Below are 16,431 nucleotides of genomic sequence, written 5' to 3'. Positions count from 1 at the left end.
GACTCTCGTTTTGCCGACTGAGCGACCCCGGAGAAGGGGACAATATGTATCATACTACAAATTAGGTCAAATACCCAGATGCTAAAGTATATCTAACAGCCTTCAAATGTACACCAATGTGTGTATGCTAATAAACTAGTGTAAAAAATCTGCATTCATGAATTCAAGTTGGTATAACAACTTGGCCAAGATAGAGAACAAAATATTGCATACACAAACAACTAAATATGCAATTCACTGATATGCAGTCCAATACTTGTGATCTGTGGCACCCGAATTTATTTCTGAAACATCAAAATTTGTAAACAAAAATATAACCTGAATCATTACTTGACATTTAACATTTATAACTGTAAATCAATGCATCAAGGCACAAAACTAAAGCGTAATATTAGTTGTGTATATGTTACAGAAAACTATTTTTACTAATTAGACTTCCTCCTTGGCTCAGGTTTTCAATAAATTGCTTCAAACTCGCCTATTGCAACACAGCATCGTCCATAAAGAACTTCAAGCAACCAGAGGGATATATATTTCCCACCTGGTAACATCTGACTAGCTGGTCAAAGAGTAAATATATGACTGAGGCAATTTATGCACTCCCTGTGTCCAACACTTGAAACTACATAATCCTTGCACGTTGGGAACTAGATATCTCTCTGGAGCACTAGCGTATACTAGGTGGGAAGAATATATCCCAAAGAAACTTAAAGGGTTAATCACGATATCACGCGCACGAAACTTGTCACGGTTTAGAAATGTACGAGTTAATAGACCTCATTTGAAGAAAGCATGAGAAGTGGTCCAGCCTAAAAGGGTAAATACTCGTGCAAGCTCTTTAATCCAGCACATATTATTCTAACGAAATCCGTAGTATGTTCTCCTACATAAAGAACGGCATTTGCTTTGGAGTTTTCATCTTGTTGAACCACTGTGCGCTTTGTCGCAGGCAAGTAATAATTTTTGTAAAGGACCTTGTTCTTGAGGTTGTTTGAGAGAATGTCTGTGTTGTAGATATTAATAAAGTTGAGAACGTTTGCCGACATTCAGCAAGATCTGTTGAAACATGGCTAGTCTTTTATGAATGTTATTTTGTCACACAAATATACATATTGTATTTGTACATTGTTATCATATCACTATAGCATTTTATTATGTCACTGTGTCGCTTTTCTGAAATATGTATCTTTGATGTGCAATCAAACATAGCCAACCTATATATAGGACGGTAGGTTTATACAAGGACGTTCATAATTACTATCATGTACTACATCAGTCTACGTCTTAATTGCTGTATTTAACACGGAAACCATTAATACTGATGAAATCCTGGAAAAGCTGAAATATAACAAGTATACGACGGCTCCCTCCCTAGCATTGATACTGTCTTTTCTCCTCAAGACACTGCTGTTATAGACATTATGAAGGCAACACAGAATATGGCTTTGGTGGTAGCGTTTTATTACAATGTTCTAATATCCTGATTTTGAAACCAAACGCAACCTATCATGCCCTTGAATATTCTTACAAGTATTACTTTAACAATACGGATAGAAGGAGCATGAAAATCAAGGCTTGAGCCAAAATTCGAGATGACAAGACGTTGAATTGCACCATAGTGGATATTGCTGCTATGTAAAGGAAGGAATGTTATTCTATATATTTCAAAAGATCACGGGCAACGTGATTATTTTTAGTGGATTGATAACATAGTTGGATAGCATCCAATTCTGTGCCTGTCTCCCCACCACAGAGTAGTTCTACATATTCTACGGAAGAAGGGTTAAAGGTGAGATCCGCTTACAACTGCCACATGGGAAAATCGATCACGCAGGCTAAAATATATCGTAACATGAACAGGTACTTTTCAATTCATGCTGTATGAAATGAATTCACATGGCCCAGTCGAATGCATGACTGGCTCACAAGCAAAGTAATGGGAGGCTCGACCATGTATTGTTACTGCACTCTTTGGTGAAAATAACTGGACAAATGAATGGGGGACATTGATTCCAGATATGACAGGCTAAACCTCTTGATCATCAAACAAGATATTGATGTTGACACCACTAGACAACAGGGGGCAGAAAATACGACACTGGATTGTATGTCATGCGTTCTGTGGCATATCACGCCAAGCAAAGGTGCAAACGTCTGTAACCCTTCTTCTTTACGTGAATACGTGATTCTTGTGACAAGTAATTTATCAGGTTCAAAATTAGTTTTCAGTAAAATAATGTTTCATTTTGCATTGATAAATATTCTATACGAACCAGCTATATTGCTGTAACTCGTGGCGCGTCCCAGGTGACGGATACGGGTTCCCCGCTGGCCTGCCGATGAACTTGAGCAAAATGTAAAAGCTCTCGCGTACCAAACATGTACAAAGTCTTTAATGGCAACTTTGGCGGAGATGGAGACGTTCAGTAGGGACCAGGTGGCGGAAGAGGTGCACTAAATTTCTGCAAGTTAATGCATAAAAGATGGTAGCGTTTCTTCTCTAGAGGAGTGGCTGCAAAAGGCATCTGTTCTCCATGTCCGGAGCTGCGTTACTCCCTTCTGTCATGAGCTCTAAAATGCTCAAGAAAAGCCGGCCGTAAAATAATACCTTTATATCATTACAGAAATATTTCTCATGGTATCGGAGCAAAGGTTAGTGCAGCCCCTGGAAGGGATGCGCATTGGCAGGGCCCAGTCAGCATGAAAAGTATGCTAGGGTTACCGTCGCACGGGCTGTGACGGCTAACCATGCTAGTACCCCTATTTTGTATCCCATCATTGAATTATGCCTGGATGAAGTAGCGAATATGCCTCTGCACTTGAGAGAAGGCTTGTAGGCATCTGAGAGGTGCGGAAGAAAGATGGAATGGAGAAAAGGCATGGGAAAAGAGGTGTGGTTACTAACTGGTGTACAACAGAAACCGAAGGACAGTTCATGGTGTTGACATTGTCAAATCAGCTAAATTTGACGGTTCAGTATCCGAGGTGCAAAAGTTTGACAATCGCTTGATGTAACTCGTCCGCATTGGAGAGAGAAGGAAATTCCAATTATTCAGCGCAACGCTCCACAAACTGACGTGCGCATGGAAACCAAGGATGCGTTCAGGGCACTGCCTGACAAGAAGACCGCTGACTATCTTATTTCTGCCGCTGATCTGAATGGACGTGTCGGACCGAGGAAAGAAGAACAAACAGTCCATGCCGTACATGGACTAGTGAAAAGAACGACGATGCCCAACAAATTCGCGATTATGCAGAAACTGATCATCGCAAACACACGGTTCAAAAAGAGTGATATTCATCTACTCAGTACTACAGTGGCTCCCATCCAATTCGCATTGACTACATCCTTGTGAGAGAGTGAAATCTCGAAGATGTTCTAGAGATAACAGTTGTCCCTTATTAAATCCTTGCGATGCAACAACGACCAGTCCTCTAAGCTGCGGATAAAGTCACCAAGAGCCCAATACTTCGCAGGAAATAGACAAATTGGGATCAAATGGTTGCCCCTGAAGAAGGAGACTAACGTCGTTACAAAAGTTACAGAGTCACAAATCACCATAGTTGAAGTGAGCCGGACTTAACTGAAAGACGCCTTTCGCTCTATTCCTGGAACAATTAAGTCAGGGCGACGACAACGAAGGATTAAACATGACATATGGCTAAGGAATGAATATGTTAAATATGCAGTACGGTTGAAGAAGCAGCTGTACCACAAGTTTCTTGCTCGTTGGAATGCCTACGAGGCTGCCACTCGTAAAATGAAGGAGGTATTTGCCGTAACAAAATCAAACCGGCAGGCATGTGAAACATGACATGCGCGAATTCGAGCGGAATTTTTAACGGCTAGTCCAATCGAGCTAACGCAAAACGTCAGAAGTCCAACGTTTTACGGCATCAATGAGGAAACAGACGATATGCTACTGGACTGGCGGGAAGCGCGAGTACACTGGTGGAACTATTTTGACCACATTTCGCTAGTTGCTTTACGTCGCACCGACACAGATAGGTCTTATGGCAACGATGTGACAGGGAAGGGCTAGGAGTGGGAAGGAAGCGGCCGTGGCCATAATTAAGGTACAGCCCAAGCATTTGCCTGGTGTGAAAATGGGAAACCACGGAAAAACATTTTCAGGGCTGCCGATAGTGGGGTTCGAACCTACTATCTCCCGAATACCGGATACTGGCCGACAACATTTCAATCATAGAATTTCCGTATCTACCAATCCTAATCACCTCCGCTGTTGAAGGTCCAACGTAGGAAAATGACGTCACTAAAGTCCAGGCTATGCTGAAGGAAATGAAACCAGGGAAAGCCATCTGCCCCGATTATCTTCCGGCAGAGTTTTGTTTCTCTCAATGGGGGGATGCAGCAGTGTGGCTAAAGCAAGCTTTTCAACCATATCATCAAAGAAGGTCATAAACAAACAGACTGGCGACGGAGTATCAATTCAGAAATAAGGGAAGCCCTGGCGATTTTTCTAATCACGGCCCGAACATACTTCTGAGCCTCGCAACGAGAGACTTAGAACAAATCTTCGACAAAAGGATTAGCGATTTAGACAAACATACAACAAGCCAAGCTGGATTTGTGTTAAAGTGTGGCGCAATAGGAGAAACCCATGCTGCCGGACTGTTACTTGAGAAACACTGTGAAAATAATAAGAGGCTTCATCACAAATTTCTGGACCCTTAGAAGCCCTTCCATCGGGTAATTCATGACCTAATCAGTCAGCCCTACAAGTACATGGCATTCCAGAGCACCTTGCTGAGAGGGTATAATTGCTCTACAAAGAACAAATAAGTGGTGTTCAAGCTGCCGCAGGAGCGTCTGATGACTTCCGCATAACTGTAGGAGTTCATCAAGGAACCGGCTTATCACCACTGCAGCTCATTCTTGTGATGGACACAATTACCACAAACCTGCGCAGTCCAATACCATGGACACTTCTCTAAGCAAATGATATCATTTGGCTGAAGAGAATAAGCTAGACCTGCAGCGTCAAACAGAAGACTGGACCAATCGACTAGCGCAATAAGCCCCGCGCCTCAACAAGAACAAGACAGAATACATTGCATTAAATCGTCGAGAAGTTGGAACCATGCATGTTGACGTTGAAGATATAGCACGAGTAGAGATACTTAAGTATTTTGGCTCCACAATCTATGATTATGGCCGACTTACTGTTGAAGTCAACTTAAGGATATACAAAGCGTGACTGAAGTGGAGAATGACAACAGGCACCCTTCCGAACTTTGGACGAAGGGCCATCTCTAAACTAAGTTCTACCGAACTGATATCTGTCCTATCGATATCCATCCTGTCGTTTTCTACGGCAACGAATGCTGCCCAGCTCTAGAGGTAGAACGCCAAATAAGCATCATGGATACGAAGTTGCTTAGGTGGAAGACTGGCATAACTAGACTAGATCATATTTCAAATGATGTTATTAGAAAACGTTTTTGCATTGCACCGATCCAGAAGAAAATTGGGGAAAGGCGTGTGCGCTGGTTTGGGCAAGTGTTGCGTGTAGAGGACGATACATTGGGAAAGTCACAGTATTACACAGAAAGTCGGTGAAAAGAGGCGCTAGGGACGAACCAAACAGCATAGACTGATAAAGTGCACAACGGCCTGAAAGTTGGAAGACTACATGCAGACATGGCCCAGACCGAACTAACTGGTGTCAATGAACCACAACACCGGATCCTGCCACCAGATGGAGACTGATGAATATTCTGTTACAAAAATGGAGTGCAAAGGATATTTTACACATCCTAACATTCAAATTAGTTTATTATATGTTCAAATTTTCTCCCCTAAAGCCTATGTCCGATATCTATAAAAACTTATTTTCACAAAATAGTGTTTGAATGGCTGAACGCTTCTCGATTTCGTGTTTAAGTGACCCCTATAATGCATTGTGAAGAAAAATTTATAACTCAACAAAATAAAAAATGGGTATATCTGTGTTATATGGAAGGACAGTTTGAATATCCGGTGAAATTCTATGAGTACTGTGCCGTTACATTGCAAAACACCACAACAACAAACATAACGGCCAGCCCAAGGTATGAACTAGCAGTTACACAACTGCACCAGTTCGTAAGAAATAAGTGGAAGCTTAATCACACACTATACACTCCTTCCAACAACAAGAGAACAAGAAAAACTTACCTTAACAAGTGGAGAAGTGTCACAACAAACCGTGGATAATTTAAATTAACCCCAGTACTGGACATCAGAACACCAAAAAGTGAAAGAAAGAACAACAACAACATACCTTTAAGAAGGTAAAATCATTTAATCCTGATACCCAAAGTAGAACCTTTTTTTTAATATAAGAATAAAATGAAATAAAACCGTCCATAGAAGAGAAAAACAAACAATAATATAAGATAATTAACAACTGAGAAAAACTCCTGAAAAACTGAGGTCGGCCAACCAGAAATAAATGTGAAAGGTACATGACTACATGATAATTACTTTAAGTGAGTAGTGCCTTTGGGGTGCTTTACAAAGGGTGACCTTCACAGTACAAGTTTTCTCTTCATTTACTCTTACTTTCATTTAACTTATTATATTCGTCCGGATAGTGTGATCATGGAGCTTTCGCAAGGGGATCAGGGTAATTACGTCTCGAGTGACATAAACACAAGTAGAATAAACAGACGTTAAGACAGCCGAACAAACACAAACCGGGAAAATATCAAGTCAAGAAAGTTTGGATAAAGTGTTAAAGTCACACAGACACCAAAATAAAATATTTACAAAAGCGACAGAATCCCAAAAACAACCACTGCCATCACTACAGAGTAGCCATGGTAACCAACATTTGCCATCAAGAGTTGGCAATGACCAATCACAAAGCATAAGCATAACAATGGTCGAAACGTAAGGAACCCGGAAATTCCAAAACTCATTCATTTACATTTTACAAGAAAAAATAAAAGGAAAAGCAGGAATAAAATTAAAAGAGACCCAAACTAAATTTCTGATATCCTGGAGAAAACTCACATGGTCCTAAAACCTTTCCAAGAGGTAGAGTTCCTTTGAAGTACATATAGAGGAGATACACCTTATCTCCCAAAACTCCACATTAATAATAATCATAACTTTTCATAATTTCCCAAACTAGATGGAACGTAATACGCCTTCATACCACACATATCCAGATCATTAGGATATGTATACTATACACATATATATATATAAATTTTTACAGAGGAAAACCGGAAAACTTGAACAGTTACTGCCTTTTAAATTTTTGAACCAATAACCAGCATTATGGCTTTTTCAAAGGTCTTAAACACACGAAAGTTCTAGAAGAGGGCATGTTTTCCAAAACATCATTCCGGTCTCCGGCGACTAAGTTCAATTTAAATGAAGAAGAAACTTACAGTTGCAGAATCAGGCTTATAGTAACATCAAAGCGTCAGTTGCTCCATACTCACGTAATGATATCACAAAATATTGCATTTACTGCAGAAAGGAGGACGGTCTTCAAAATTTAAAAATTAAACCTTTAGAATGGCTGAAAGCCATCGCACTAATATATTATGTCGGATCCATAATGTGCGCTAAGGCCAAAAGCCAGAGCGAGTGAGTAGCATGTCCTTCCTCCATCATGGTCAAGCTTCTTCTCATTTCATAATGGCCGATTACTCCCGCTGGAAGAGAGCAGTTCAACAAGATGGCGAGGAGCTCCCTGATTGGTCGGAGGCGAGGTCACGTTTCGACCACACCATAACAGATGGCAGCACACAGCAGAATGAGAGTTAAGTATCGAGAGCAAGTCCCAGAGAATAAATTAATTACTTAAGAAATATGATGGTTTACAAGTAGGAGAAATCCAAGTTGATAATATAAACGTGACACTGTTTTCTACGGCTAATTGGCCAAATCAAAACCGTTCCTTGGGAAAACAGTTTTAAATCCGTAATACTGTCTCAGTCCTCCCCTCCCAAAACTGACCATGTTTTTCAACATGGTCACTTAGATTAGTGGTCAAGAAACAGTCTAAATTTAAAATGAAGTCCACATCAGACACGACCACCAATACAGCACCTTTGACACATCACTTGCGAGCACTAGACCAGAGTCTCTTCAACATTACACACTTTCTTTAATTCAATGTAACGGCAGATTAAATTTTCAGTAATTAGCTCATCTTTTTTTGCTACGGGCTTTACGTCGCACCGACACAGATAGGTCTTATGGCGACGATGGGATAGGAAAGGCCTAGGAGTTGGAAGGAAGCGGCCGTGGCCTTAATTAAGGTACAGCCCCAGCATTTGCCTGGTGTGAAAATGGGAAACCACGGAAAACCATCTTCAGGGCTGCCGATAGTGGGATTCGAACCTACTATCTCCCAGATGCAAGCTCACAGCCGTCAGTTCATCTTAACACAGCACGCACGCAGATGCACAGGTAAAATTAACCTTTTTTCAAGTGGAGTTCTAATTGCCAAATGATTACGACAAATAGGATTAACAGGAATAATACACATCGGCAGTACAATTAACCTTTAAAAATGGAGTTTCAGTGCAGATCTAAATAATCGGGTTTCAAGTATCAAGAAATGCAGCCTCTTGTTTCATCTCAAAATTAAATAGGGCATAACCACAGAATCAAGACCGCAGAAGAGCAAAGAAGGAAAACAGAGAAATAATAATAATATAATAATGTTAACTGCTTTACGTCCCACTAACTAATTTTTAAGGTCTTCGGAGACGCTGGGGTGCCGGAATTTAGTCCCGCAGGAGTTCTTTTACGTGCCAGTAAATCTACCGACACGGGACTGTCGTATTTGAGCACCTTCAAATACCACCGGACTGAGCCAGGATCGAACCTGCCAAGTTGGGGTTAGAAGGCCAGCGCCTTATCCGTCTGAGCCATTCAGTCCGGCAAACAGAGAAAAGATGGCTAAATTGGTGAATACATTACAACGGATACTAAGATCCAATAGGCAGAAATGAATTTAAAATTTCAAACTACAATCGACTGAGCCAGGGCCAGAGCATACCACATAAGAGCATAGGTTTGCCTACGGAGTAGTACAAGAGTAAACCGCACAAACATTAGTGAATCTTCAAATTCCACCAATACAGAATGAACGACACTTAAATAAGTGCACATGTCCGAGTTTTAGAAAATAGAAATTTCGACACCAATTTCAATCAGCAGTGCAATAATCAATTTCCGATTCACCACACGGCGGAAGTCCGTTACCAGTTAACATCATCACAATATCAAAAATCCACAACGCCAAGTTAAATAACAGTACCACCACTGAACACTTAACTACGTAACACACAAATTTAAGGCATACATCGCATGTACTTACCAAACCAGGTCACGACCAACCACATCACAGTGAACATAAAATAACCCCGGGTATATCAGAGGTACAAATTCCTAACCATAACACATTACAGGAGCCGACATTCTGAAGGTACACTTAATTTCAAATTATTAGAACAAAACCATCTCCATATAGCGGCTCGGTGAGCAACAAATGCATTTTTTAAATTTCCAAAAACTTTTCAAAGACATCAAGTAAAATTTGCAACAATTACTGGTTCAACATTCCCAATCACAACACATCACCTGATTGAGCAAGAGAACTGAGAGGAAACAGTACTTCAATTCAACAATATCACACACCTACTGCAAGTTTAAGAAAATGAAAATATCCTAGGGTTAGAGGTAAAAATCTTCGAGACAAGATAACGCTGGTAGTACGGAAGGAGACTTCTGATTCAATAAGATGGTGAGGTGCGCTAAATGTTTGTCATCAACAACCGAACTAGCAACAACAATACCAAGCCAAGAATAATATAAGGATGGAAAACAGTAAATACATAAGGACTCCTTCATTAACCCCATGGGAATAACAGAATAGAAAATGGATGAAAGAAATTCAGGAGGGAAAACCTATCCGAAGTCACAAAACCTCCAGCTTCATTGAATTCACAACAACATGCTTTCACGCAGGACACCTGATTAAGTAAGAAAAGGCGATAGAATCCACCTCAAACCAGATGACCATGAAGAAATTAGAGCAATGACCTACCCAACCTAATCTACCGGTTGCCTTTTACAAGGCCTCGGTGATAACCGGACTAGAAATATATGACATCTGCAGATTCACACTGTAGCATTACCGCTAACCAGGTACCTTTCCATACAACCAGGAAACAAGGTAAAATAAAATATAAATGGCAGAAAAGATGGCAGGACATTGGAAAAATGCTCACAGAAAATGAATAAAGGAACTCAACACATAGACCCCATAATCTAACAGTTGGGCGACTTCGGTACCGCCTAAAGACCATTAACGAGTCCCATACCAAGTTAATGACTCCACAGAACGGTAAGATGACCAAACAACCTTGTCGAAAGGCAAATTAGATCCACTGAAGAGAAAAAATGTCAAAGAGTGACAGGTGAACATTAACTGAGCATTACAAGAGGTAGCAACAGAACACAAGATAACGTCAGATCAATAGGTAATGCAGTGAGACCAAAAGCGAAGAAACCAGGACACGCAAAGCCAACAAGTTACATAACACAAGTTAAAATCATTCCATCAGAGCAATAGACCCACATTGAAGGGTATTTCCAAATCTACGAAGACACAAGGTACAATAATAAGACCTCAACCGGTCCATACCTGACACGTCATAATGAGCCAACAACACAACACAGAAACCGTAAAACAACCATGACTAGCTCCAACATGCATGCGCCAGCCCAAATAGGGAAAAAAGGGCACTTACAACCCTCAACGACATGCTGCAAAACTATCATGCCCACCCCGAAATATAAACCCCAAACAACAAATACTTGGTACCAATCTCATAACCCAACACCGACCTGTACCCAATCCTATTAGGTTAAGAGGCTTTTCCATCCTCAGGCTACAGACCACATTTGCTCAACAGCAACCCAATACAGTAGAAATGGTAGGGAGGCCGATGGAATCCACAACTCAAAATGGAATGCAATTAAAAACAAATAGGTTAGAAATTTTCTCGACATAAGAATTCCGTGAACACAATGAGCACGGCAGAGTACCACACAAACTACACAAGAAAACCACTAGTCACCTAAGAATATCCACACATGAACCAGAACTAACGCAAGAAGTTTGACAGGCAGAATTTCACAGATGCAACAGGTTAGGTTTCAAAAGCACGACAGAAAATACATGAGCTGGAACCTCGAGGAAGACCACACATCGGGCGACTACACCATAACCAGGGAACAGGTTAAATTAACTAGAGGGCACAGGATCCATCAGAAATAGAAAACTACCAGCAACCAATAACCAGCACGGATGAACTAGTAAAGACCTGAATAGGTCCAGACACAGGGTCAACAAGGCATCCACACTGTTACCGCCTGACAGAATTCAACAACAACGAATGCCTACCCAGTAATCCCACACAAACAGAATCCTTGGTGAAATAACTCGAGTGACCGCTCATCAACACACCAGCCCACACCAGCAGCGAGACAGGGTAAAAGTAATACATATTTATGCCATAGGCAAACATCAGTCTCACAATTAGCTATAGCGTAGCAGGAACAGGAACACACCACCAATGACAGTCCCCAGATGACCAGAATAAATAATGCAGGAGATATAATTTCAATACTCAGTCAAGATATCACCACAAGAAAATATGACCGAACCTCAAGTAGCCCCGAAAGGTAAACAATTTTAAGCAATACAGAAATAATTATAACTCAAAAGTCGCTAATACTTGACACCTCACATGAAAACAGTAACTTAGTTAAATAAATTTTTAACAGTTAGATCTCAATAAATATTAAAAGAAGCAAGGCACACGAGAACGATATCAATTAGGCCAAAGGTAGTTTCCAACAGCACATTATCACATACATCGCAGGTAAAAGGTTCACAAGTTAACCGTATACAACCGTAACCAATGCTTTTCCCATAACACATAATATTAAGGACGAGGTGGGTGAATGACTCAAACCTCTATCCAACAGTTCACCAATCCATACCAACCGCGAGACAGGGTAAAAATGAAATACTTCATTCATGCAATTTTGCAAACACCAACCTCACAGCCAGCACAGACCAGCAAACACGCAACAAAAGCAGAGCCATCACATCAACAGGCCATAAATAATCAAAACAGATGCTACACAGGTTAATACAGGCATTACAGGCTTGCCAAGCTATCACACCAGTAAATAACGTAACTGGCCACAAGACACTGCATGAAAACGTAAAATATTAACGGTTAAATAAGGTTGCAAGGCCAAGGTTACTGATACACGATAGAGCGTATTAAATTCAAAACCAGCATAAATAATTCACCACCGGTTAGGTTTCACTTAATTTAGAAAAATCAGAGCTAGCATGAAAACCGCACCATCAAGCCAAAGGTCGATTTTATACATAAATATTCACAAACGGCACGGAAAACACGACCACCAGGGAAATCACACTACACCAGAAACAATTAAAATATGTGGCACCAGGTAATAACGATGCTAGGAGAAGATAATTTCCGATATATGATGGTACAGTACCAGTGGCACAAATGAATAACACACGATGCTTAGGCCTAAATTTAAGTTAAGTAAAATTTCGGTTCACACGCCAGTACTAGCACATCAGAACACTGTTAGAAACAGTAGTTTCTCATATAAAATGTTGGTACACACCCTGACAAATACACAGGCCAGGAAACAACACTAATTCTAATCAGCACACTAAATCTGGGAATCAAAACACAATGCCAGGACAAATAATATAATAAAGCGTTCCCAGATCACGAACTATCACATCATACTTTAAACCAAAAACCAACTGCACTTCGCACGGTGAATAAAATCACACAAGCTTACCAAGTAGAAATTAAAATTAATGCACACCGAACTAGTATAGAGAACACACACGTTGTTTTTTAAAATATCAAAACAGATAAGTCACACAAATCACGGAGAGCACACTGCAAACGGTAGCATGCTCATAGCCCAAGCCCAATCTATTTGTGTCCGAATAGAAATACTAGGAACAGTTTCAAGGTTTACAATAATACACCAAATTCCGAATTAAATCAATACAGCAGTACTCACCAATTTATGAAGAAACAAGAGAGGAAAAGGTACACAACACCTGAGAAGCAGGAAACCAAGGGAGCAGCATATAGCGAGAGTAAACAGCTGGTAACAGGGCTACCAACCGCACACACTTGACTTGAAACAGTTACCAAAACTGCAAGAAATGGAAAGGCAAGGAACTCCGCGTTGACATTACATGAAACAAAAATCGTTCAAAATAAACAAGACGAATGCATTTCTTTTACAATAACATTCTACACCTTTTAAATACCATGTCCTTCTTTCACTCAGTTAACATTCTGGTACAGTACAGTGCAGAATAAATTTAATGAAGGATACAACACACCTTCGGAATATACGAGTAAATGGAACACAAAACAATTAACCACGCTCTGCTACCAATAACTGTGCCGTTACATTGCCAAACACCACAACAACAACCATAACGGCCAGCCCAAGGTATGAACTAGCAGTTACACAACTGCACCAGTTCGTAAGAAATAAGTGGAAGCTTAATCACACACTATACACTCCTTCCAACAACAAGAGAACAAGAAAAACTTACCTTAACAAGTGGAGATGTGTCACAACAAACCGTGGATAATTTAAATTAACCCCTGTACTGGACATCAGAACACCAAAAAGTGAAAGAAAGAACAACAACATACCTTTAAGAAGGTAAAATAATTTAATCTTGATACCCAAAGTAGAACAACCTTTTTTTTAATTATAAAAATAAAATTAAATAAAACCATCCATAGAAGAGAAAAACAAACAATAATATAAGGTAATTAACAACTGAGGAAAACTCCTGAAAAACTGAGGTCGGCCAACCAGAAATAAGTGTAAAAGGTACATGACTACATGATAATTACTTTAAGTGAGTAGTGCCGTTGGGGTGCTTTACAAAGGGTGACCTTCAAAGTACAAGTTTTCTCTTCATTTACTCTTACTTTCATTTAACTTATTATATTCGTCCGGATAGTGTGATCATGGAGCTTTCGCAAGGGGATCAGGGTAATTACGTCTCGAGTGACATAAACACAAGTAGAATAAACAGACGTTAAGACAGCCGAACAAACACACACTGGGAAAATATCAAGTCAAGAAAGTTTGGATAAAGTGTTAAAGTCACACAGACACCAAAATAAAATATTTACAAAAGCGACAGAATCCCAAAAACAACCACTACCATCACTACAGAGTAGCCATGGTAACCAACATTCGCCATCAAGAGTTGGCAATGACCAATCACAAAGCATAAGCATAACAATGGTCGAAACATAAGGAACCCGGAAATTCCAAAACTCATTCATTTACATTTTACAAGAAAAAATAAAAAGAAAAGCAGGAATAAAATTAAACGAGACCCAAACTATATTTCTGACACCCTGGAGAAAACTCACATGGTCCTAAAACCTTTCCAAGAGGTAGATATCCTTTGAAGTACATATAGAGGAGATACACCTTATCTCCCAAAACTCCACATTAATAATAATCATAACTTTACATAATTTCCCAAACTAGATGAAACGTAATACACCTTCATACCACACATATACAGATCATTAGGATATGTATACTATATATATAAATTTTTAGAGAGGAAAACCGAAAAACTTGACCAGTTACTGCCTTTTAAATTTTTGAACCAACAACTAGCATTATGGCTTTTTCATAGGTCTTAAACACACGAAAGTTCTAGAAGAGGGCATGTTTTCAAAAACATCATTCCGGTCTCCGGCGACTAAGTTCAATTTAAATGAAGAAGAAACTTACAGTTGCAGAATCAGGCTTGTAGTAACATCAAAGCGTCAGTTGCTCCATACTCACGTAATGATATCACAAAATATTGCATTTACTGCAGAAAGGAAGACGGTCTTCAAAATTTAAAAATTACACCTTTAGAATGGCAGAAAGCCATCGCACTAATATCTTATGTCGGATCCATAATGTGCGCTAAGGCCAAAAGCCGGAGCGAGTGAGTAGCATGTCCTTCCTCCATCATGGTCAAGCTTCTTCTCATTTCATAATGGCCGATTACTCCCGCTGGAAGAGAGAAGTTCAACAAGATGGCGAGGAGCTCCCTGATATGTCGGAGGCGAGGTCACGTTTCGACCACACCATAACAGATGGCAGCACACAGCAGAATGAGAGTTAAGTATCGAGAGCAAGTCCCAGAGAATAAATTAATTACTTAAGAAATATGATGGTTTACAAGTAGGAGAAATCCAAGCTGAGAATATAAACGTGACACTGTTTTCTACGGCTAATTGGCCAAATCAAAACCGTTCCTTGGGAAAGCAGTTTTAAATCCGTAATACTGTCTCAGTACCTACAAGAGGGGAGTCCGTCAGTGTATTCTAGCCAGAATAGAATTTTGCTATTCATATTTCTGCTTACATACGTCATAGACAGCAGACGATCATATTAATCAGTTTGTTATTTTCACTCCGATCACGCCTATAAATATGAAGACCATGGAGGTGTGGCACAAAGTGGTCAGCTCAGGGCCATGTGACACTCAACGCTCTAAAGCTGGAAGGAAGCCACAAAATTAAGTGGTTAGTTCAGGACCATGTGTCTCTACACAAACGGAAGTAAGCCTCATCACTATTTAGCTCAGAACGATTGTGTCATCACTAATTGGTAACCTCAGAAATACGTGTATTTCCACAAGTCAGCAATTAGGAAATTTTATGAATCTTAAAATATTTTCTTATGTAATTCAATACCCAACTGGCATGGCAAATATTTTAGACATTTTAAAGGAAGTCATTTAAGCTGCGGCATGATATTTGTAGACTGCTGAAATGAGAGTGAGGAAACAATAGCGCGTGAGGTGAGATATAAAACAAAGTGGGAAGTAGCAGATAAGATCCGGTCGACTGAATCCTTCAGAAGCATCTAAAATCTATGATGTAAAATGGACTATGCTACGTAGACAATGGACTGTCCTCTGACATATATGCCAAGAAAAAAGAAGACACATAAAATGCATGTCGCTTTGCTGGTCCGAGAGTGCCTCTGCACAAAATATGTTTAGAAACTAGAAAGCTAATTTAGACTCCATCAAAAATAGAAATATGATTTTGTGTGTGAAAAGGATTCATAAGCAACATTTTTACTGGTGGTCAATATACAAGATTGTTCTCTAACATAGCCTATTGTGTCCTGTTGCACATGAATTACAAAGAAACAGAGAGTGTGAGCTGGTACTGGGTAGTTCTGAGGACCGACATGAATATTTCTTGCCACTAGTTGTGAAAGTACAGTAGGAACAAGTCAGTGCATCACATAAGAGCCGAGAAGACCCTAACCAC

This window comes from Anabrus simplex, chromosome X, assembly GCF_040414725.1.
Source record: "Anabrus simplex isolate iqAnaSimp1 chromosome X, ASM4041472v1, whole genome shotgun sequence".
NCBI lineage: Eukaryota > Metazoa > Arthropoda > Insecta > Orthoptera > Tettigoniidae > Anabrus > Anabrus simplex.
The sequence above is the reverse complement of the archived record's forward strand: the minus strand, read 5'-3'. Positions refer to the sequence as shown.